Source organism: Vicugna pacos, unplaced genomic scaffold (genome assembly GCF_048564905.1).
Source record: "Vicugna pacos unplaced genomic scaffold, VicPac4 scaffold_19, whole genome shotgun sequence".
NCBI lineage: Eukaryota > Metazoa > Chordata > Mammalia > Artiodactyla > Camelidae > Vicugna > Vicugna pacos.
In genome coordinates this window covers 76,760,498-76,783,685 of record NW_027328740.1, presented here as the reverse complement: position 1 = coordinate 76,783,685, position 23,188 = coordinate 76,760,498, and the positions used below count along the sequence as shown (strand labels likewise).

Sequence of the window (23,188 nt, the reverse complement as noted above, 5' to 3'; positions counted from 1 at the left end):
CGTCAAAATGATAGTATTTTACATACAGTAGAATAAGTAAGGTCTGTTCTTAAAATCAGTTGCTTGGTTTTTTTTTTGTTACATTTTAAACGTGGCAACTGGGAAACGTTATTTACATGACTCTCATTTCATTCCTGTTGGACAGCCTGTCCTGGGACAGTTTCATCCCTTTGCTTATAAATGAGACTCTGAATCCCGAGACGCAGAACGAGGTGCTGGTTGAGCTCAGGGTGGAGCCGATGTCTCCTGCCTCCCAGGCCCAGCACCAGCACGGCTCAGGCCCTCTCCCCTGCCTGACAGCCACCATGCCAAGTTAGGACATCAGAAACACTGCCAGGGGCTTCCGAATTATCTCCTTACGCAGGGAAAGGCGTGTCACGGTGTATGGGACACAGCAGGGAAAAATTCGTCCTCACTTTGTCCCTGTGATTAGGTCAAAGGCCCCACTCTGCCTTGGAAGTGCAGACGATCTCTTCTGGGCTGCCTAACCCCTCACCCTCTACTATGTTTCCCTGTGTATCTTTCAAGCTGTCCCTCGGGCAGAAGAGGGTGAGACGTCTTTGCCGAGAGGTGGTCCCCCTTTACTGGGGAGAGTGAGGTGAGCTGTGTCCCCCCGGCCTACGGCCTCGGGCCTTGAGTCTGGAGAGCGCTCATGGCGGTCCCACAGGTGACGGTCGGAGGACATGGCACGTGCTGCCGGGCCCGCTGTGCAGGAGGGGCTCTGTGATTCTCTGTGATTCTAAGTTCAGATTCTACTTTCTTGTTGTTGGTAAGATGGAGGAGAAGATGCCAGAGAATTGATAAAAAGAAAATTCACACCAGTCCTGTGAATGACAGACACAGGGGATCCGTGTCCCACCTGCGTGTGGTGCCTGGCGGGCTCTGGAATAATTTTCACTTCCTCCCCGGACATTCCTCTATGGCTTAAGGAAGGGGAGAGGCATGTCGTGGCCATGATCTGTACTTGTCCTCACAGGGCCCTGTGATCTACATGCCCACACTACACTTCTGCTCCTTGGAGATGAGGTGTCAGGTTTAGGAAACTGGGCACTGCTGAGGGCATAGCTGCCAGAACCGTGCTACACCAAGGCTGGCTCCGTTCACCTCACCTGTCACCTCCTGTTGAGTCCTAAGGCGTCATTCAAGGTAGGTGCATCGCTGCAATGAAAGCAGGGACCTCCTTCACCCCCTGGACAGACTGGTGGGTGATCAGTGGAAGCCTGGAGCCCTGCCCCAGCCCCACGCCAGTGCCTCCTATTTTGTCATAGGAGGCACTGGTGACATTTTTGCTCAGCAACTGCTTGGCTCTGATTCTGCAGAGCCAACAGAGAATGCCAGCTTGTTTTTGCCTTTTGAAGTCTGCCCTTGGGATTTGGCGGAGTAGCTGGATGTGTGCTTAGCCCATAGTGGTTGACACTGTCACCATTGTTTACCCAGAACCTCGTGTACCAGGCATGGCTGCCGGCATCAAAATACAGCAGCGCATTAAACCTCCCTCCTGGTGGATCTGTCTGTTCTGGTACCATAAGGGCTCAGCCAGCATCTGAACGTCAGTGAGATAACGTGGCCAGTGAGCTCGGGTCAAGCACGTTCTCCTCCAGTGACTTTTACTCCATTGTTGCTTTTACACAGTCATTAATTTTTTAAACAATGCTTTGGTTCAGGAGCAGAACCTAATTCTCCCCTGTTCCTCTTGGTGGGAGTGAGTAAAGTTGTGCAGCTTGAAATGCGACCACATTTTGTAGCTCAAAAGCTGTCTACACGCATCTAGGTGAAGTTTTGGTTTGGGGCGCTGACCACGTTGGGGTCCCCCGGCAGCATCGCTCCCCTCAGGCCCCTGCCTTCCCTGGATCAGGAGGTGAGGGTGGGTCTCACCGTCCCTGCATCCCTGTCCTCATCACACTGACGTAATTTCTTGTAAATGCTGTCAAAGTCATTTTTGTTCTCGTGTGTTTCTAATTTTGGCTGTTCCTCTATTCCTTTTTCTATTTTCCTTTTTCCCTTATACCACCCCGTGAGCATGTTGTTGGGTCTGAAAATGTGGGCTGTGCACACCCTGCATTGGAATAGCCAGATCGCCCTCTGTGCCGTCTCCATCGCTATAAAAAGCAAAAACTTAACAGTTGCCATGATTCATATATTATCCTAGTCATCTTATTTTCTACTTTTTTGGAATTTTTGCTATGTTAGCACATCACCCACTGGAGTTTGATATCTGTTAAAGTCCTTGCTTTGAGGAACCTGTTAGTTCGTCCTTATATTTGGTAACAAATGCTCTCTTACTAATTTTGTTTATTTGTTTTGAAGAAGTGAGATGCGAATTGATTTAGGCGGCTGCTGAGGGATTTTTTTCATGGAGTATTTAAACTTGGAAAGTCAAATTCTGCAGCACCTTGCTTGATTCTGGCTTTTACACAAACGTGCTCGGCACATGGTTCCTGGCTGTCGCTGTGTGACGTGCGTGACGGCGCTTCCTGGCCGGCGGTCACTGGTGAGGAAGTGGCCGGCTCGGGGGTGAGCAGCTGCAGGGGACTCTGTTGGAGGAAGCAGTCACCGGTTTTTTGTTTTTTGGTTTTTTTTTTTGCATTCACCTTCCCAGTGCCATTTACTTTACTTTGCATTCATAGAGGGGCAGGAGCGGGCCTAAAACCATGCCACTCTTTTGTTCCCTTTATGAGGCTGGTTTTTCTAAGTATCAGGAAAACATTGCCTTGTCCTAAGTAACTGGTTCACTTGGATCTGGTGGACACAGGGACCGCTAAAGGGGACCGTAGCTTCCTCTCTGCTTCAGCCAGTGGGCATTCAGAGCCGGGTCTGTGGTTTGCCTCAGCAGCCGTGCAGGCCTCCCTGCACCGGCCTTTACTTTTACCCCTTTTTGGCAGTAAATAGCTGACTCTGTGTCTGTTGCAGCTGATGTCCACCACTGACGGCCGTGTCGTTATTTTGCGGTAGTGAGTCTCCAACACCCCTGTCAGCCGTGAAGGGACCTTGCATTCTCACCCCGACCCTGGTTCATCTCACCCAGGGAAAGGGCTTGGCCACCAACGTCATGCTGGACATGAGGCCTTGTTTCTCCTTTCATGCTCTGGTCCAAATGTGGACACTTCATCCTTCACTGACTTGGTCTCGCTTGAGACAGTCCAGACTTTCTGAAAGAGTCCATCACATTCTGGGGGGGAACAGAACAGAAGTAAGAGTCGCAAGTAGGAGTCTAGGCTGTCTGGGTTGGCAAATGCAGGCTGGGATCTGTGATGGCCGGTCTGTGCCCTGGAAACTGGCCTTTCCCGTGGCTCCCGAGAGAAAAGGGGTCGGAGCGAGAACAGACTTGCCTGGGTTCCTACCATCCTCATCTGCTCACTGACAGGAGTGTCAGCTAACTAGGAGCTCCCCCAGACCTCAGGCCCTTCAAACCTCAGATCACGGGAGATCCTTGAGTCCCTTCTTCTGGTCCTTCTTTGTGAGAATCCAGTGCCTTCTGAGGTGACTGGAAGCAGGAGATGCCTCCCCCTCCAGGGAACTCCCTTCGGAGGACTGTGACTCAGTGCACCTTGCTGTGAGCTTGTGGGTTTCCATCGTGCTCCCTGCAGAACCAGACTTGAGACTGGCTTAGCGACAGAAATAACAAGACTGATTCCAGGGCAGGGCCAGGTGGAGGGAACAGTGGAAATTGAATGTGACCTCAAACACCTAGGTGGGTGCTGGGGCTGTTACTAAAATGGGGAGCCTGGGAGGTACCTGCCAGGAATCGAAGTCTAGAGTAAATGGTGGACATAAGGCCCTTTTTTTTGACATATGGCATTTTTAAGATGCCATTTGTCATCCAAGTTAGGACTTCCAAGAGGCACTCGTGTCTATGAGCCTGGGGCTCAGGTGAAGGAGCCGGACTAGAGATACACATTGGGATTCGTCATTCTTAGCTGGTGTTCACAGCCGTGCAAGTGGATCAGCTCATCTCAAGAGGTGCAGACTGTGTCTGAGGGGGGGCAGGGCTGTGCCTGGTTTGGAGGAAAGCCCGGACCATGCAGCTTTGGTGTGTCAGTCAGCGGCGTTTGTGATTTTCAGAGCAATGGCATTTATCCTTAAGGTTCTGGGGGGTGGGCAGGGCCACACAGGAAGAAATCTGAAGAGAGGGTTTTGGCCACGTGTGCGCGTCTTGGGACGATCCAGAGGCTGCAGGGTCCAGAAGGGGAAACTCCTCAGAAGCTGGAGTCGGAGTGGGGAGTTGGGAGAATGTAGTCACACTCTCCTGTGATGAAGGGAGGGAGGCCTAGGGAGTCCGCACCCTAGCGGACTCTCTTTCCCACGAACAAAAGGCAATCAGACAGAAGATTTGAGGTAAGAAGGGATGGGCGTTGGGAGAGGAGCCAACCTGGAGAACGGTGGTTGAACAATTCTTGAATAGTCTCCCTGAAACATAGAGTTAAAAAAACCCAGACTCTTAAGAATATTGATAGTGACTGGGGAGGAGGCAGTTGTTTTTCTGACCTCCTAAGGGTAAGGTATGTATCCGGGGATATACAGAAGAATCGGGCAGTCTGTTCCTGGGGCTTCACCCTTACCAGGGGGAACAGTGCAAGTTTAAATGGGGAGAAGGGCAGCGGAGGGAAACTAGCCAGGTCCCGTGTCACGTACCAGTCGGCCGCCCTACTTGCGTGTTGCATTCACATCCATGCCTCACAAGTGGGCGGTGGCAGCCCCGTTTTGAAGATTGGGAAGCCTCCTCAGAGGTTTAAGGAATTGGTTCACTTAGCAGCTAGTAAATGCTGTAGCAGGATTCCAGCAGGGCCTTGTCAGACTTCAAGGGCATGTTCTCTCTACTAATTCCGGTTGTACCTGAAATGGTGAAGTGAGTCAGTTTCGGAGCCTTTCAGAGAAAGTACGCTTTAAGTGCCTCAGGACTGTTGCACAAAGCTCAGTGTTCTTTCATGGTTCGGAACCACCGCAGTGCTTTTTGCCCCACAGATGTAAGGTCTTACTCCTTTGACGATGGCGTGGTTGTAAATGACATACAGGTGCAAAACCACACTTAGCAGCTTCTGAAGGGAAACTCTCCTGTTCTCCCTTGATCGGCTTTCTTCCACGGGATGTAACTGTGCTGCAGCTGAGGCCTGAGCTTTCCGTATGGAGTGAGGGTTTGATATCCAAATTTAGCATAAAACAGTCAGATGGAGAAAATCGAAGATGACAATATATTTTGGGGTTTCATTAGACAAGACATACTATCTGTTAATGGCTCATAAAGCTAATGAAATTGAGTACAGAACATTGCATTTCTTACTTTCTACTGAGAGCTGTCTTCCAACATAAGGTTCTCTGCTTTGGAACTTCAGCTCAGCCACTAGGGCGCCTGTCATTGTGTTGGTGTGATTGCATTTACACAGTGCATGTAATCTGGGCTTCCTTAGCCCCAAACACTCCAGTGCAGAATCATAGGCTGTAGCCATCACTTAGTTATACAAATACTTCTAAAACTATATGATACCAAAAAAAATAAATAAATAAAAATAAAGAGAGAGAGGGAGATTGCCTTTATCAAAGTTCCTTTGGATTTTAACTGCAAAGTGTTGTTGAGCAGCTCTGGTTTCCTTTGGATATGAATATATACATTTCTTTGCATGTAACTTGGATTTCAGGCTTGAACACCAAGCTCTTGTTTTCCACAAAAATCATAGCCAAATGACACACGTATGAAACAGTTTATTCTTTTTATCTGAGACAGAATCCTTGAATTTGGGACTTGAGCTGCGACTTTCCTGTTTGCTCTTCCCACCCCTCTTGTCACCTCACTCCTTTTTCCCACGTGGCCTCCAAGAGGTCATGGTCTCATAGGAGCAGGTGGACAAATACCAGTTGGTCGCCAAGCAGTGCTGCTGTAGATGGAGCCCAGCCAAGAGCTAAAGGACATCATCAGGGAGGACTTCCTGGAAGAAATTGGCTCTACATTCAGTTCTGGGGACAGAGTAAGAGTCAGCCAGGGGAAGGAATCAAGAGGGTGACTCAGGTGACAGGAGCAGCCTGGGTAGAGGCCTGGAGGCTTGTGGGGTGGGGACTCGGGGAGACTGCCCTGTGTGGTCCAGGGTGGTGGGTGACCCTGCTTTGAAGGACACTGGAGAGGGCCTAGGGGTGGAGGGCTTTGGAGGAGCTTGGTTTTTACTAGAACTGACACAGAAGAGGCAGTGAAGGGTGTCAGCAGGAAGTGACCCTTAGGAGAGCAGCTCTGCCTGTCCTTTTGAGTCCCACCCCTTCATTCTTTTATTCACAACACACGCAATTCTGAGTGTCTAGGGGAGAGGGGGTGGACCCACAGTAGTAAGCAAAATGTACTTGCTTCTTGAGAGCTTAGCAGTGTCAGAAGTTGACTTAGATTAAAATGTTTTATTAACACAGCAGGGCACCTAATCCAAAGTGCGGAGGTTGGAGGGAAGGAAGACTTCCTTGACAAACAGTTAAAATGAGCCTGGAGGCTAGTGGGAAGTAGCAGCAGGTCACGGGGCCCCTGAGGTCACTGGGGACCTGGTACTGAGGTGAGGATGGACAAGCAGGGTCGGGGGTGGGGCTAGAACTCTACCAGGGAGCCTCTGATGGGTTTGAAGTGGGGGAGATGTAATCAAATTTGTGCTTTGGGAAGGCTGCCTTGGCTGTGTGTGTGTGTGTGTGTGTGTGTGTGTGTGTGTGTGTGTGTGTAGCGGGGAAGAGGGGGAGGGTGTCACCAACTGGGAGGGTCATTAGAAGACCATTCACAGGCTCGGAGGCCACCAGTGGGAGAGGGGCGTCGGGACTGCTTGGGGACCGCAGGGGCAGAGTGGATGCCGGGTTTCCTTGTGTGGAGGGCTTGTTAGCGGGGTCGCTCTAGCGACACCTTGTGGCTGGAAGTAAACAGATGGAGGCCACCAGGTGGACTTTCCTCTTCTCTCCTTCCCTGCCTTGTGTGATGATCTTAGCTCTGCCAACATATGGAACAGAAGAGCTAAGTTCCAGAGTAGCCCAGGACTTTGCTGGGCTCGTTCAAGTGAGAGCAGATAGGATTTAGGCTTGTGTTGAGATCTGTAAGTTAACTTAGCTAGAAACGTCCTGTCTTTTGGATTTTCATAGGGGTAGTAATTCTTGATAAAGATTGCTTTCTTGGTGAGAGGAAATTTAATACAACTGATGTCTTTCTCAAAAAATATCTTATCTTTTAAGAAATTTAATATTCAAAATAATAGGAATATTTTAAAATGATAAACTAAGGCTTTCGTGTAGTTTCTTTGGTTTCTGAGTTGATGTGTAGGTAGACCCTTTGCATTACATAATAGCACATCTTTGACAGTATTTAAAGAGCTGTTAGTGAGCGCCCCCAATTTGAAAGCATCATTAAAGCTTGCTCTGAAATAGTGAAGTCATATAGGTCTTGTTTGCAGAAGCCAGATATTTGGTTTATAATCTGCAGCATAGCTCCCTTTATAAAATAATAATAGATTCAAAATTAACAAAGTGGAAAATAATTGATTTTTTTTAAAAAATGAAACATAAACTTTCTTGTGCTATTGTTGCAACTGGAAATTTTGAAAAGAAAAATCCTATTGTAATATCATCTAAGTGAAATACATATATGTCTGTCACATTTGAATAGTAACTGCACAGTGGTTTTTGAAGTCAGGATCATTCCAGCTCAGATACTGGCAGTGATGGTTGCTGGTTTTCAATGGAAGAGCCTAAATTTGCTTTCTTAGCTTTATTCTTTTCTTTTCTTATATTTTCTTTTCTTTTCTTCTCTTTTCTTTTCTTTTCTCTCTCTCTCTTTTTTTTTTTTTTTTTTTTTGGGTAGTGCGAGGGTTGAGTAGTGCTGTGCCAGCATGATTTGGGGGCAATTTGTGGGCAGATGTCGTGCAGCAGCAGTGAGATATTTCCATGCATTTTACTTTCCGGACATCACCAGGGAACATGTGTGGTTTGTGCCTGCAGGATGGGATGCTGCAGGACTCCCTGGTCCATCAATGTTATGTCTTGGAGCTGCTCCGGTCAGTGAATGATTTTCTGTGGCTTGGAGCTAATGTGGTCTGATGCAGATGATCAGATGTGTAACTAAAGTACTGTTACTTGAAATAAGAGAAAAGCTAGCAAAAATGTCTCTAAAATACAGGATGAGGGAGGAGAATTGGCTGAGCTGCTTACAGTGGGGAATATTCTCAGGTGACTCCCTCACTGTGTCTCCTGTCACTATCCCCCACAGCCCTGCATGGCAGTCCTACTGAAGCAACCATGCACTTTCTCAGAAACGCGCTGAATTTCCTTGTGCCTCTGATTGTTCACTTTTTTTTTTGAAAGCACATCTTGCCCTTTGCTTAAATGCCATCCCTGCTAGCCACCACTTACACTCATTCTTCTGGACCTCGTCCATATATAGCTGCTGAATGAAAGAACAAAATGTAGTATCTCCATTTAGTGGAATATTATTCAGACATAAGAGTGAATAAAAAAGAAAAAATAAATAAAGGGGAATATGAAAAAAGCCATCTGCTCTGGGTAGTCCACCCTGACTGCTCAACCTGGCCTTTTCCCTTTGAAACCCCACCCCTTATACCCCACTCTAACTATTTTTGATAGTATTTACCACCTTCTAATAAAGTTTAACATTTTCAAAAAAAAGAGACATGCTGATACCACTTCAACATGGGAAAGCCTTGATAACAGCACGTTAACTGAAAGGAACCAGACACAAACGGCCACATATTGTTGATTTCAGTGATCTTAGAAATGCCCAGAATTGGCTCATGCAGTGGCAGAGAGCAGATGATGGTTGCAAGGGGCTGGGTGGAGGGGGGTTGTGGAGTGACTGCTAGTGACAGGGGTGTTCTATTGGGGTGATGAAGTGTTCTGGAAATAGATGGTGGTGAGGGCTGCACAACCGTGAGTGTGCAGAAGACTGCTGAGCGCTGTCTCTGGGAGTGCTTGTTGTTGGGGGGGCTTTATTTTGTTCTCATCCTGTAATGTGAAGGGTCATCTTGTGCTGAGACCATTCAACTCCTGTGAGTGGTAAGGCTAAGAGACTTTGCAGAGTCATGTTTCTTTTTTCCCCCTTGCTGAGTGTAGGCAAAAATGGTTTAAGCCTGAGAAAGTGCTCCATATGCAGAAATGTCTTTCAGTTTTGGCTGGTGTAAAAAACTTGTGAGCTTTTTAATCATTTAGGACAGTCTGTAGGGGGAAACAGCCTGTGAAGCCTGGGTGAGACTTGGAAGAGCCGCGCTACCCTCCCAGACACGGGTGGGGATTTCACCCCCATTCAGGCAGTGAAGGGCCAAGACCCGTGAGAGGAGTTGACAGTCATGAATATTTATGTGTATCCGCTGCTTCATCTTGGATATTAATTTCTAGCTGAGTCATTTTGTGGCGGCAGCCTCATCCTACATCAGGAATTTATAGTATCTGCTCTTTGAGGTGAAGAGCTGACAGACTTGATTATTTAACAGTCTATCTTGTATTGATATCTCAGATTCCTTTGTCAATCGCAAAACAGCAGAAATACAGACGTCCTTTAATGCCGACGTGACCTGGAGCAGGTTTAGTTTCTGTACCTCAGTGACCTTATCTGCGTGTGGGGAAGATGATAACAGTGCTTCCCTCAGAGGGGCTGGTGAGAGGAGACTGAGAAGCACAAATGGAAGACTTACACGAGATGCTCATGAATGACAAAATTTAGTGCTCTCAGCCTGGTGAGGCCTCAGGGGCAGAGATGTCAGAACAGAGCAGTCCTAGCCGGAGTTCGATCCGCATTGGCAGGTTTTATGATCACTATCACCACTGTGGGTTATCAGGTAGTTTTAAGACTTGGTAATATGAATTCATGAATAATGTTAAAGACTAGACAACTCAGATCCGGTTTACATAGTTCTCAAGATTTCCTGTGAGAAATGGATATTTTTTCCCCATCTTAAATCTGAGTGGATTCTCTAAAAAAATTCTGTAGTCCTCCATCTTTTTCCTTTAATTCTCCTTTTTTTTTAATAAAAGTTTTTAAATGGAGTTACTGGGGACTGAACTGAGGGCCTCATGCGTGCTGAGCACATACTCTCTCAACTGAGGTATACTCTCCCCCATAATTTTTTTAAACTTTACTTTCTTAGTATTCAGAGGTTAGAGGCCTCTAATTCTTTTTTTGGAGACTTGTCCATAAACCGGTAAATCTAAAATTAATGGACAAAATTTGGTTTATTAAAAAAACATTAGAACTTTTATCAATCCATTCAAAAGGAAATGCTTATTGAGTTAAAATGTTTCTCCTTTATGGTGATTTCTAATTTTTGGTCTAGCTTAACTTATTAAAAGTAATCCTCATCATCATAATGAACAAGCTTGCTGTGAGTGGACACCTACCAAAGGCTAAACTGTTTTTCCCATGTTTTACTTCAAAGCAGGTGTTTGACGGTAGGTATCAATGTCTCCTTTTTGCAGCTGAGGGATTGAGAGGTGGGCAGCTTGTCCCAAATCAAACGCAGCTGGCGGTGCCTAGCTCGGTGCTGGAACCCAGGCTGCACAGGATGCATTCTCAATTTCTCCTCTGATCAGCCTCCCGTTGAGTGGTTTCCCGAACTCCTGTGAGTCCATAAATGACCGATTTTGGCGATCTCAGCCTGATGAGGCCTTCAAAGGAGAGACACCAGTGAGAATGTGAGACAGAGTGGCATAAATTAAAATTGTACATTTTCACAAATGTTGCATTCTCAGGTAATGACTTAAATAGTTTATGTTTTCTTTATATTAGTGCTATGTAAGCACTAAAAACAAAACATTAAAAATGATTATAGTGCAAAATAGGAGTGGGCTTTGAAAGTCCAATCATTGCTAATGATGTTGCTTGTTTTTCTCTAGTGGTGCTTATTGACAGAATAATTTACAATGACTGAATTTGTTTTATGTATGTAGTCTTAGTATGGAGGAAAAGTTTGTCAGTGCATATTGAAAGTAAAATCTTTACTCTTTTCTTTCCTGATGATAAATATGTACGTTGTTTCCATGGCTTAAGTATATTTCCTCATTTGTGAAATTTGAGTGATGCCGTTTACCATGTCTGACTGTGAGAGGTAGACGCCTTGTATACAAAGCATCCAAGAGCTGCTTAGTAAAAATGTGCTGTCACAATGACAGATAGTTTAGAAGGATCAACTGTGAATACTAAAGAGGGTGGCTTGTTTCTGATGCATATTCAATATGGATATATATGAATATGGCTTAAAGTAACAAGGATTCAGGGTTTTGTGTGTGTGCGTGCGTGCAGTATGAAGTTTTAATGAAATCTGTATCATTCTATTGAGACAGGGACTAGTTAAATTGACTTAAGCAGACGACCTTGAAGATTATTTACACAGAAAGTGTATTGTTACAACTCAGTGTTCATGCTACCGTGTAACTATACACTCAGACATTTAAATTCGTAGGACTCTGACCAGAAGCATTAAGTTTAGAAAAATCCACATTGATCATTTTCAGGGAATAAGCTTCTCTCTTTTGTGATTAAAGAAAATTTTGATTTATTTTTCTGCACTCTTAATAGGTTTTAAAATATCAAAACATTGATTTGACATGTCAGCTTTTTTAATAGAAAAAAGCTCATGCTGTTTTAATATGTAAATAAATGTTTTTGTATTTCAATACACTTCTATGATTTCCTGGCTCTTTGAGAAGTATTTTGCAAGATACTTAGATTACCTCCTGTTGGAAAAATACAGACATGACTTTTATGAATATAGGCCTAGTACAGGTCTGTTGGTTTTTGCTACAGTGCAAGACATGAGGACTAGGAGAGCAGTATGTGCTACATAAGCTTTTAGTTATCTGATTCTTGTTTCTGATCCACAGGCAATTTTTGTGTTGCACCTTTCCAGGCAACCAGGAAGGCCTTTTAAGCCATAGGTGGAGCTGTTACACCTTCTTACAGTCTTAACTTTCCTGTTTGTAAAGGAAGTCTTAAACAACGTTTTTTTTTTTTTTTGATTCCTTTGCTTAGTGCTTCAGGGTAGCACAATGTCCATTATGTCTGACTACCTGGAACTATTATTCTGCTTATGTCTTAGTTTTATTCTATCATCTCGCTGTGAACATTTCAGACTTCCTGTGCAAACAGTTGCAACATCGGTCTTTTCTTGCAGTGTTAGAAACCAGTGAGCCGGGATTTTATAAAAGAGCTAGAAGCGGCCTCTGGAGCACCTTAAAGCTGAAAAGTGTACTGAGTTCCCTAAGTATTATCCCCACCGCTGTGTGTCAATGGGTGGTAGGAGATTTGGTACATATACAAAGGGGTGTGGTGTTTTGACTTGGGTTTGCGTGCACGCGCTGCCACTGAGCTACATGATCCTGAGTCAGTTCGTTCTGAGTTTTTCCCTCGTCTGTGAGATGGGGACACTCATTTCTGCTTTGTAGAATTGTGAGAATTAGAAATTATGTAAAGTGTTTAGCACAGTGTGTATGACAAGAGGGCTCATAATCTTAACTGCTGTTTGGTGTGAAGCCATCATTTGATAGTCTTTGGCAATTACTGAGAAACAGGAAAATAAGAAAAGCTGGTTTTATGATGAAAGATATTTGAGGAGGTTCCATAGTTCCTATACACATAATTTAGCATCAGCAGTGTCAGGACAGTTACACAGTCGCCCTGAACCAATGTTAAGCACAGAATTTTTGTTACTTCATATATGTTGGGGCTTAAGGGGACCCAATACTTATACACATGTTGTGTCCAGCAGCCAACTGAGAGATGACAAAGAAGAACAGGCAGGCGATAAATGTCTCCTTTATTACTGATGAAGCCACGTTCTCCATGAAATTCAGGGCTGTGGGAGAGTGAGTGTCATGACACTATGTCCCAGAATTAGAGACTTACGCAGTCCCAGGTAACTCTGGTCCACAGCGAGCATTCCCTTGAGAGATTCTGACCCATAATGCACAGGACTGTCTTGCCATGGAACTGAGCATCCCGGCTGCTTCCTAAGGGTGGCCAACACTGGAGGGGAAGGAAAGCTTTCATATGCCCTGCTTGTCTCCCCGGACTCACACCTCAATCTGTTAGTGTGAGGAGGGCTAGTCGTGGGCCAGTGGTCAGGGGTGTGAAGGGAGAAGCAGTCTCCCATGGACCAGAGGAGTGGGGAGGAGGGAATCCCCCCTCAGATTAAACAGGTGGTGGCTTGAAACAGAAGGGTGCTCCTCAAGAGTTTATAAGAGGGGAAATAAGTATTTCCTTTGGGACTCAGAATAGTCATGAAACACAGAAGATGATTAGATGGGAGACTTGTAAATCACTTTCTTATTAAATTGAAATTTGTTGGGCACCAAAAATGTGCTACATTCTTTTCTGAGAGTTTTACAGAAATGAATCCTCCAATTTTCACAACAAGTGAGTAAGAAAGATTTGATTGTTATCCCAGGTTTACAGTGTGGAAATTGAGGCACACAGAGGGTAAGTAATTTGGCCAAGGTAACAGAGCTTGTAAGTGGCAGAGCTGGGATTTAAATCCTGGCTATCTGGTTTCCAGGCTCCCAGGGATGGGCTTTGGGTGTTTACAGGTATCTGCATCCCTGGATCTCTGTACCTCTGCATCAGTTAGACCAGAAAGGACAGGGAAAGTGGAGTTATACAGGTACTCACAGTCGTGTTTCAGCCACTGTCCATGGAGTGTGCCCCGTGATTGGCATTAATTGTTTTCCAGGCAGTAGATCTGTTCTTATAACAGAAATTTAGTCCATTGAGTTAATCTAGAAACCCTTCCTGCTCTGCTTCTGTCCACGCTTGCCATGTGACTGCCTGCCGGAGATTGGGCCATGGAGGAGAATCTGCACTCATGGTTGAACTCTGATATTTCAATCTGGTTTGTAGTTTCACATCTCCTGTTACATTAATAAATTAAATTTCTGGTTTTCTTGCATCAGTGTGTCATAAGTTTGCTTAATGTGAAACCAGTCCATGGGAGCCGAGGGGTGCTGACGGTATAATTTCTGAGCATGTGGCATTTCTACCCGTGCAGAAATGGCTGGAGGATGTCCACCTTCCTCACTGATTTCTCCCAGCAGCAGGGTCCTCTCCCACCCCCGGATGTGAGGATGGGATCTCTCTGAGTAGGCCATTCAGAGGCCGAGTCCACCAATCAGATGAAGTACCTGGAAGTGGGTTTAATAGAAGAAAAGGGCTTCCAGGTAGTCCGATGGGCTGTTTGAGTCCGTTTGGTGAAAAGATGTCCACTGTCTGTGGTTGAGCTGCTTCTTTGCTGTTTAAAAGTCTGTATTACATGAAGGGATTTTAAAAAGCAGAAAGGTGTGATTTCAGGTGGTACATCCGCACCGGTGAGTAGTGCTGGATGACCGCCTGTGTGAGGAATAGACAGAGTCTTACAAACTTCATAAAACAGCTTTTAAAGCTCTTCCATCTGAGTGCACTTCGTATGGGGTCCAGTTCATGACTGGTCGCGCTGAGAGGGCACGTAACTGATGATGGCAGAAAGGACACGGAGGCATCAAAAAGGTCCCAGACATGTTCTGTGTTTAGAGGATGGGGCACAGAGTAACATATTTGAGCTGGTTTTTCATTGAACACTTTTGAGTATTTTCTAGGACTCCCCAATCCCCCATGGTTCCATGCAGCTGGGTGTCCCCTCAGTGCAGCTCTGTCAGCGCTTGCCCTGGGCTGATGCGGTGTCACGGGGAGCAGGACGGTCAGTGTCCCCGGCTCCTCCGAGCTCCGTCTCCTCATCCGCAGAGCCGGGTTTCTCATCCGTGTCTACTTAGTAGGATTGCTGAGACTCACACGTGATGGTTGTCAGGTGTGACTTTTGGTTGTCTCTGTGATTGGCGTATAGTCAATATTTGATAGAAACACTTGTTTTTTATTATAATTGTGGCTCCTAGATTGCAGTGGTTTTTAGTCTGCATTTATTTTTTTATATAAATTTATTCTTATTTTTAAGTAAGCACTTGTATTTATTTATTTTCATGAAGGTACAGGGGATTGAAGCCAGGAACATGTGCGTGCACAAAAGGTGCTCTACAATGGAGTAATACCCACCCTCCTTGTCTGCACTTAAAAATAAATATTTCAATACACAAAATATTTCTTAAACACCATCATGGGTCCTATTTTCTGCATAGACAATTGAATACATATGCCATCTCAATAAGAATAAATGTCATAGGGACATACCTTTCTAAATCTGTTTACGTGTTTTAAAACGATCATAGCTAGTGAAAAACACGAGTCTTGGATCCACTACTTCTTAGGGTCTGCTTTGCCATCATGGGGAATTACATTCTACAGAGAAGGCTAATTGGATCTCATTGATATTTGGATGATTTTGCAATGTTCAAGGCTTTCAAAAGCTGACCGTTTTGTATTTTAAACTAACTACAAAGTTATCTTCTAGAAGTTGTAAGTCCTTAGCTTGTGAAGTGCCCAGTAATTCAGTTTGTATATGTCTGTGTCTCTGTGAACGTGTATGTGTGTGATTTCAGGAATGTAGCAATAAGTTCCATATAGCCTTCTGAAATCTTTCTCCTCCAGTTCAAGGTGTAGGTATATATTTACACAAATAAATTGATACTCTTTTGTGATTTGGCATATTGGTGGGAATAAGAGGTTCTCATAATTGTTTCAGAAGGGTTGGGGAGCATGAGCTTAGAAAATGGGAGGAGATAGAGGCAGGGAGGTTCTTTAAACTTTGTGCAAGATGAGAAACAGTAGCTTTTCTTTTTTCTTCTAAAGCAAACTGGCACTGAATTGTAACATACTAATACTCAGAATTGCTTTTCTGATCAGAGACAAGTGCCTCAGATTTTTCAAGGCAACATGAATGATGAAATGTGTTTTAGCAGTTATCTTTAAAAGTAGTTTTATTTTTCAAGTATAAGTCTATAGACTGTTCTTTTTTTCCAGCTGTACAAGAATTTCTCATTGATCCAGGTACGTGATCAATGTGTTTAGTTTCTTTGGGTTATTTATTTTTTTAAGTGCTTGATTCATTCTGGTGTGAATGAATGTTTAAAATTTCTGGATTTTGATCTTTAAAACTTGCTGATTTATCAGAACTGCAAAAAACCTGATGTTTGTTCCTTGTTTGGTGGGGCAACCTATTGATTTATGTTGTCTGTTATAGAGGGAAATTCTTCCTCTAGCCTGTAGATAATTAAGTGAATGGTTTGCAGTGTGCCTTAAAAATTATTTGAATGCATTGAGCATGTTTGTCCAGTGAATTTTGGATTGAGTCATAATAATGACTTTGCTTTGATTCTGTGGCTTTTGTCCTCTCCACAAGAATTTGAATTCTCTGTTGCATTTTGTATTCGTGTTCTTAACAGGGGAAGGAATTTTGCATTTTTTACAGAGGTGGGTTTTCCTATCCCCTCTGAATTCCTTCTGTAATTGATACAGCGAAAATCTGTTATTGCAGTGCTTAATTATTTCATAAAAAATTTTTTGGCTTAATCAGAAACAATGACAAAGAATGATAATAAAAAATACGAAAACCTTCCTTCCTTTGAAGAATAGAAATGAGGTGGTCAGGCTCACGCATGCTTTGTACCTGACACACTTACTCTCATGTCATTGTGTATCATGAGTCGGAGATGGAGTTGCTTCAGGTTTATAGATTTTTGTTTTAACATTTGTGTTGAATTCATTCTCTAGGCATGATGATTCCTGTTGCCTTTGTGGAAAGTGTAGATGAAGGGAAACAAATGCTTTGTTTTGTTTTCAGGAGGCCTGAGATGCTGATGAGAAAAGAGTAGAGGGTGGGCTGAGGAAAATAGTGATAGACCCTCACCTCCAGGCTGAAATTGATGAACAAAGAAATCAATTAAGTGTATTGGTATTTGACTAATAGAAGTCAGACAGCCCAGACTGTCTAGTTATGCCCAAAGGAAAGTACTGAATTCACCTGCAGAATTAGGTGCTTTACCATGTAGAAGCAGCTTAGAGCAATCAGAAAAATCAGTCTTATGATGAGATATAAAAAGAATATAATATCTTTTATTTCTGAAACTTTTCTACATTAAGTTGTGTAGAGCTAAAATTAAGTTTCAAGCACCAGGAGTTAAGAGTTTAGGTGGTTCTGTGGGATCGTTATTCAGGGATGTGTCTAGACCCTGCTGGAGTGGCCGAAGCTGGCAGGAAAAGATCCAGAGCCAGGATTTGTCATCCTAGGATGTCCTCCATAATGGTTCCATGTGGGAGCCCATGATTGAGTTAACAAGTTGTAACACATCCCAGCCGCCTGTCAACTTTAAGAAGAAAAAATGTGCTTATTAACTGCTTTAAAGCAAACACCTGTGCATCCTCACTCCTGTCTCCTTGCCATAAAAAGCAGAGACAATGCCTTGCTTGCATATTTGAGGTTATAGATAGCACACTGCTTATTGCACAGCAATGACCCAGGCCCTCAGCTATAAACGCCAGGCCTGCGTGGTGTTAGATAGTCTATTATCCCCAAAACAGGGACCAGGCTGGTCTGGTGGTCTGCTTTGTAATGAACATGTCTAAAAAATGTATCTTGTTCCCCTCAGCCCATGACTTCCCTAAAGGTAAACTAAGCCTTAGTACTCATGGTGGAGTCTACAATCTTTGTCTCATCCCTTCTTTCCCCAAGTTCCTGCCTACTATCTCACAACTGTTATTGACTTTTTACTTTGATTATACACAATAAATATGGGAGCATTTGAGAGACTCGTGGATTTGGCTCCCTAATCCCTCTCGCTTTCTTTCCCTTTTCCGCAGTCTTGAGAAATTCATTCCGTGTCGGTAAGACTTCCGCCAGCCAGAACCCACAGTTCCAGGTGAGAAGGATGCAGGCTTTATCCCTCCTACCCGAGGGAGAGAGAGGAGATAATTGAGATATGCTCCCCTGTGGTCCCTTCCTGCCCCAGGGCCACTCCAGTTCACCTGCAGCCTTCTGGCCTCTGCTCACAGGGCCTCTGTCCCAGGATTGACCGCAGCCTTTTATTCCCTTGTCAACATTCCCTGTGCCTTTCAGAGGTTGCTCTCTTCTCTGCAATTCAACCCTGGCAGATGTGATGGTGGTCAGCGTGCTGATGGGCAGTTACTTGTGGACTCCCAGGAGCCATGCTGATTCTCCTGAGTCATTCGGGGTTACAGAACTGTCAAGCACTGCAGGAAGCCCATTCACGTGAGTTCAAAACAGCATTACATCACTTTCATTTTATTTTTGAATTTTCAGTGGAGAAATTATTTGTAGCACACTGTTCCAGATTTTAGGCCGCCTGCTTTCCTCACCACCATTTCCTTGTTGGCTCTGGTGCTTGTTTTAAGAACCAGGTTTCTTCTCTGGTCATTTGTAGCAGCTGGGCTTGCCGAATCCTTGATTTGCATTTGAAGCAGAATGCTTCTTCGTGATGTCAAACTGATTTTCCTTGTCATGTCTGAATATTTCTTGTACACTCAGCAACAGTTTCAAGTGAAATGCTCTTGTCCAATTTCGGTTAACTAATATTTGCTGATCTCCTGCTTTCATGCTGAGGGCAGTTTCTTCTTCCTGTAATAAATGTTAGCAATTTGCATTTACTATGGAAGGTACTAATCCGAGGTGCTTTTGTTCTTAAAAGTTTTAATACAAATCACCCATTAAAATGTACAGCGGATTTTACTCTATGCCCAGAAATGTGCATCCCAGTCAATCTTAGAATATTTTCTTCCCCCCAACAGGAAACCCAGTACGCATAAGCAGACATTATCAACTTCCCCATCCTCCCCAAGCCCCAGGGAGCCACTCTTCTGTCTCTGTGGATTTGCCTGTGCTGAACATTTCATGCAAATCGAGTCACTTCATGTAAGTGGAACCGTCTATTTTGACTGACTTCTTTCACACTGAGTAACGTTTTCAATGTTTGTCCACGTTGTGGCCTGGGTCAGTACTCTATGCTTTGCTATTGCTGAATAATATTTCACTGTATGGCTGGGCCCCTTTGTTTACCCATTCATCACGTGATAGACATTTGGGTTGTTTCTGTTTTTTGGCTCTGAAAATTAATGGCGAAAAGTAATGGTGAATATTCCTGTAGGAGTTTTTATGTTAACATTTGTTTTCAGTTCTCTTACTTGTGTGCCCAGGAAGCAGAATTGCTGGATCATTCAGAAGCCAAATGTTCAACTCTCTGAGGACGTGCCAGGATGTTTTCCAAAGTGGTCACGCTGTGTTACATCCTCACCAGCAATGGCTGCGGGCTCCGCTTCCTCTGTGTCCTCATTAGTGCTTGTTAATCTTTTTTTGATTTTAACCTATTGTAGTGAATGTGAAGTGGTTTCTCCTAGTTGTTTTGACTTGATTTCCTTTAGAGCTAATGTTATTGAACACCGTTTCATTGTGCTTATTGGCCATTTGTATATTTTCCTTGAAAAATATCTTTTCAGATTCCTTTTTCATTTTTTAATTGAGTTGCCTTTTTATTGTTGAGCTGTGGAATTTTTTTTTTGATACACAAATTCCTTATCAGATAAATGATTTGAAAAAATTTTCTCCTGAGTGTTGTTTTTTCACTTTCTGGATGGTGTTTTTTGAAGCAAAGTTTTAAAGTTTAATGAACTCCAATTTATCTCTGTTTTCATTTTTCCTTGTGCTTTTGGGGTAATATTTAATATCTGATGTATTTTATTAAAACTTGTATATATAAAATAACTTAATTCTTAGGACCGTTCTAGGAGATGGGTGCGGTTGTTGTCCCCAGTCTATGCATCGGAGACTGAGATGCAGAGAATTTGACTGACATATTAGTGTCAAAGCTACCCAGTGCTGTGGGAATTCAGACCCTCATGTTTTTCCCTAGCATCTGAGCTCAACACCACCATGCTCCAATCTTTCCAGGAAACGTTAATGAAAAAATCTTTACTTTTTTGATTTCTTGTTAGATTTTTTTCTTATTGGGGACCTCAAATTCTCATTTTCTTTTCGGATATCAGTGTCAATTTATTTTAAGGCTCATGTAGGGAGAAGCATTGCTATCAGTTAACTTCTTTATTACTCACTCTCCAGTGATGATTGTTGCTAGTTGATCTAATCAAGTCATGCTTAAGTCTTTCCTGCTCATGACACTAACAGCAGAGTCATGACTTATAGAATGCTCAAAGAAGAAAGTACTTGATTGATTTTATTTTGCCAACCAATCAAACCAATCAAATAAAACCCTGGTGTTGACACAGACTATAAGCCCTCCAAAATAGGGTCACTGTCTTCATTGTGTTTCATTTGTTGGGTCACAGTGTCTGGATAGTGCCTTGCTGTCCAGCAGTTTTGTGAGGATACAGTGCTCGTGAATCATTGTAAGGACAGAATTTTGACAACAGACTGTGTTGTTCATTTCACGACGGAAAAGGTAATATAGAATTACTGTTCAGATCTGTTTTAAAATTAAGCTTTGAATTTTGAGAATAGTTCAAGAAGCCATACAAAGCTCTTTTTCACTAATTTTAGATCTATCTTAGACACATTATGTTTACATAGCAGAGTAACTTATCAAGTAGATTTGACAAAGGAGTGTTATATTGATTATTTGTTTTAGTTGAAATATTCTACCAGGGATAAAGTCATAAGTGCCCATAAATGAACAAATATATTTGTATTTAAATGCAACATGGGAGCAGACTACATATGTTTCTATATAATATATATGACTGTGTGTTTTAATCTTTCTGTCAGTGTTTTAATAGTTTTTCAGCAATTTTGTAACTTTAGAATTCTTCTAAAAAAATCACCCCCAATTCTAGTGCAGTTTGTACTGTGTATCCTGTCTTATGCATGGGATTCCACTGTCCCCTCAGTGAGGAATTTCCTCTCCTATTGTGTTAGGAGCAGAGTTAAAGGAACTGTGATTTCTAGGCCTTTGCTCTCCATGTGTTTGCAGTTGGCTCTCAGTCACGATTTTCCCTTTCCAGAGTTTTCATTGTTAAATTAGAATTTCTGAAAATAACTATTATTATGTTGCATTGGTCTCCCTAGAAACTTGACGTCTTTGTGCTTTTCAGTTTTCAATTTATGAAAAATGCAAATGCACTCTTGTTTTTAAGTTGTCCTTTTTCAATAGATATTTATCTCTTAATTGATAGAATAATTTTTCCCAATGAATGAATTGGTGTGCATGTTTTAAAGGATAACTTACTTTTTATTTTTCTTATTGTAACAGTAATATTCATTGTAGAGAATTTAGTAAATAAGGATTAACACAGTAATAACTTCACAATGGCCTCTAATCTCACCTGGAGATACAGTTGTAAGGTTTGAAATTGAGAATTATAAGTCCTCTCAAATTTTTCTTTTTCAAGTACGTATAGGTTACTGAGATCCTCGAATTCCCATATGAATTGTAGCAGCAGATAGTCAGTTTCTGCAGAGGAGCCCGCTGGGATTGTGATCGAGACCACGTTGAATATACGGATCGCTCTGGGGAGCACTGCCATTCCAAGAGCACTTTCTTTTGATAGGGGAATGTGTGTGGAGTGTCTGTCCTGGTATTTAGGTCTTCTTTAACTTTTTTTTTCAACAATGCTTTGAGTTTACAGAGTATTATTTTACTTTAATTATCTTTGCCTTTATATTGAGGACAAGTGTGCAAGGTACTGGGATCAGAAGTGTATTTGAGCCCCGCAACTTGCTGCCACCATGGACGCTGCGCTCTTGCTTCACCCGCTGTACAATCTTGCACAGAATACGACCTCAGTAACTCTCTCTTGAATGAATGATTATATGATTGTTGGATGATGCTTGAGAGTCCTTGTGATGATTTTTTTCCCCAGCCTTTCCCCAGTTCTTAACTATGCCCTTTCTCTTCCTAAACTCCAGCCTGGGTTTCAGCCTGCCTGTGGCATTGATTTTCCTTGTCTGTGGACTCTTCCTTTCACTGGTTCCCGATAATGTTACATGTGGGCTGTGGAAACTTGCTAGATGTCAAGAAAGAGCTAATCCATTGTAGGCCAGTATTTTTAGAGTTTGTTATTGTTTTATTGATTGAAATTAAATGAGGCTGCCCCCTGAGCCCTCCCATGAGCACTTTTGACCTTCCTACAGCTGATACTGCTCTAGTTGCTGCATGTGCCCTTTCCCCAGCCTTGATTTTGTAATTGAATAAGTCACCATCACTGGAGCCCTCTCTTTAAAAGATGAAGAGAACATTTGCTCCTTTTCCCTGTTTGGGGACTTCAATGAGATGAGATCCCAGATAAAGAATGGAGCCCCACCTCTTTCTGACCCCCGCTGTTTCCGTTCCTTTCTTCAGGGGAAAAGAGTACAATTCAACAGTATAAAGATTGATTGTGAGCTAATGAGATAGACAAGACAACCGATCATTTATTAAATAACCTTTCATGATAGAAACAAATGTATTATACACACAAACAGCACACAAAGCACTGTAGTACCATGGTTACAATCGTGGGTCTGAGTTCGTGTCCTGCTCTGGAGAGACCAGTCCTGTGAGATGGAGAACTGGTAAGTCGGCTTAGCCTCTCCAGAACTGGTTTTCTGTCCTGCAGAGACGCTAGGCGTCCCCCCCCGTAGAGGTGCTGTGGGGTGTAAATGACGCGCGTGGGCAGCCTGAGCACAGCTGCTCATTCCTCGTAAGTGCAGGGTAGCATAGCTTTTGCGGTGGTGGCTTTATGACCGCCCCATGTAGACTGTCAGTGCTCTGAAGGGATGCCTTGTGGTTTGGAGATGGGATTCTCACTTCTGTAAATACCCAAGTATAGTGTTATTGGGTCCTGCTGATTTCAGTCTATTCTTTAGAAAGTACATATTGTAGATATATTTTTCAAGCATGCGTGCTTTTTTTCTTTTACTATTTAAAGTTCTACCCTCTCATCTCTTGGTGTTACTTTTCATGGAATCCAGGAAACAGTCCTAAGCTACCTGCCTCTTCACACTTTTCCGTGGTGGTTTCCTTCCCTGATTAGAAGAGGGTTTTGCATAGGAAATTTTATTTGTTCCCCTTTTCTTGGAGTCTCTCTCTCTGTCTGCCCATCTCTCACCTCTCAATCTGTCCATTTCTCAACCCACTGCTTCTTCTGACATGTTCCAAAACGCATTTCAGGTAGCTTACAGAAGAACAGATACCAAATAAACAGGTGAGAAAATGGGGCCCAGTTCAGACAGTGAGGCTAGGAGGCGAGCCTGTGTGAGGGTTGCAGGCGTGAGACACATGTCTCTGCCATGTGACTTATAAGATCGACAGCAGC

At 43.4% G+C, this 23,188-nt stretch overlaps 1 protein-coding gene across 1 annotated transcript in view; it reads left to right on the top strand.

The window, feature by feature from the left end:
* LOC140693562 (uncharacterized) overlaps nt 1-23,188 on the top strand; it is a 141,779-nt gene that overhangs the window by 5,326 nt on the left and 113,265 nt on the right. Inside the window, exons 2-4 of the mRNA XM_072957349.1 lie at nt 17,729-17,787; nt 17,985-18,137; nt 18,674-18,797. The gene's annotated coding sequence lies outside the window, so the exon portion shown is untranslated. The remainder of the gene's footprint in view (nt 1-17,728; nt 17,788-17,984; nt 18,138-18,673; nt 18,798-23,188) is intronic.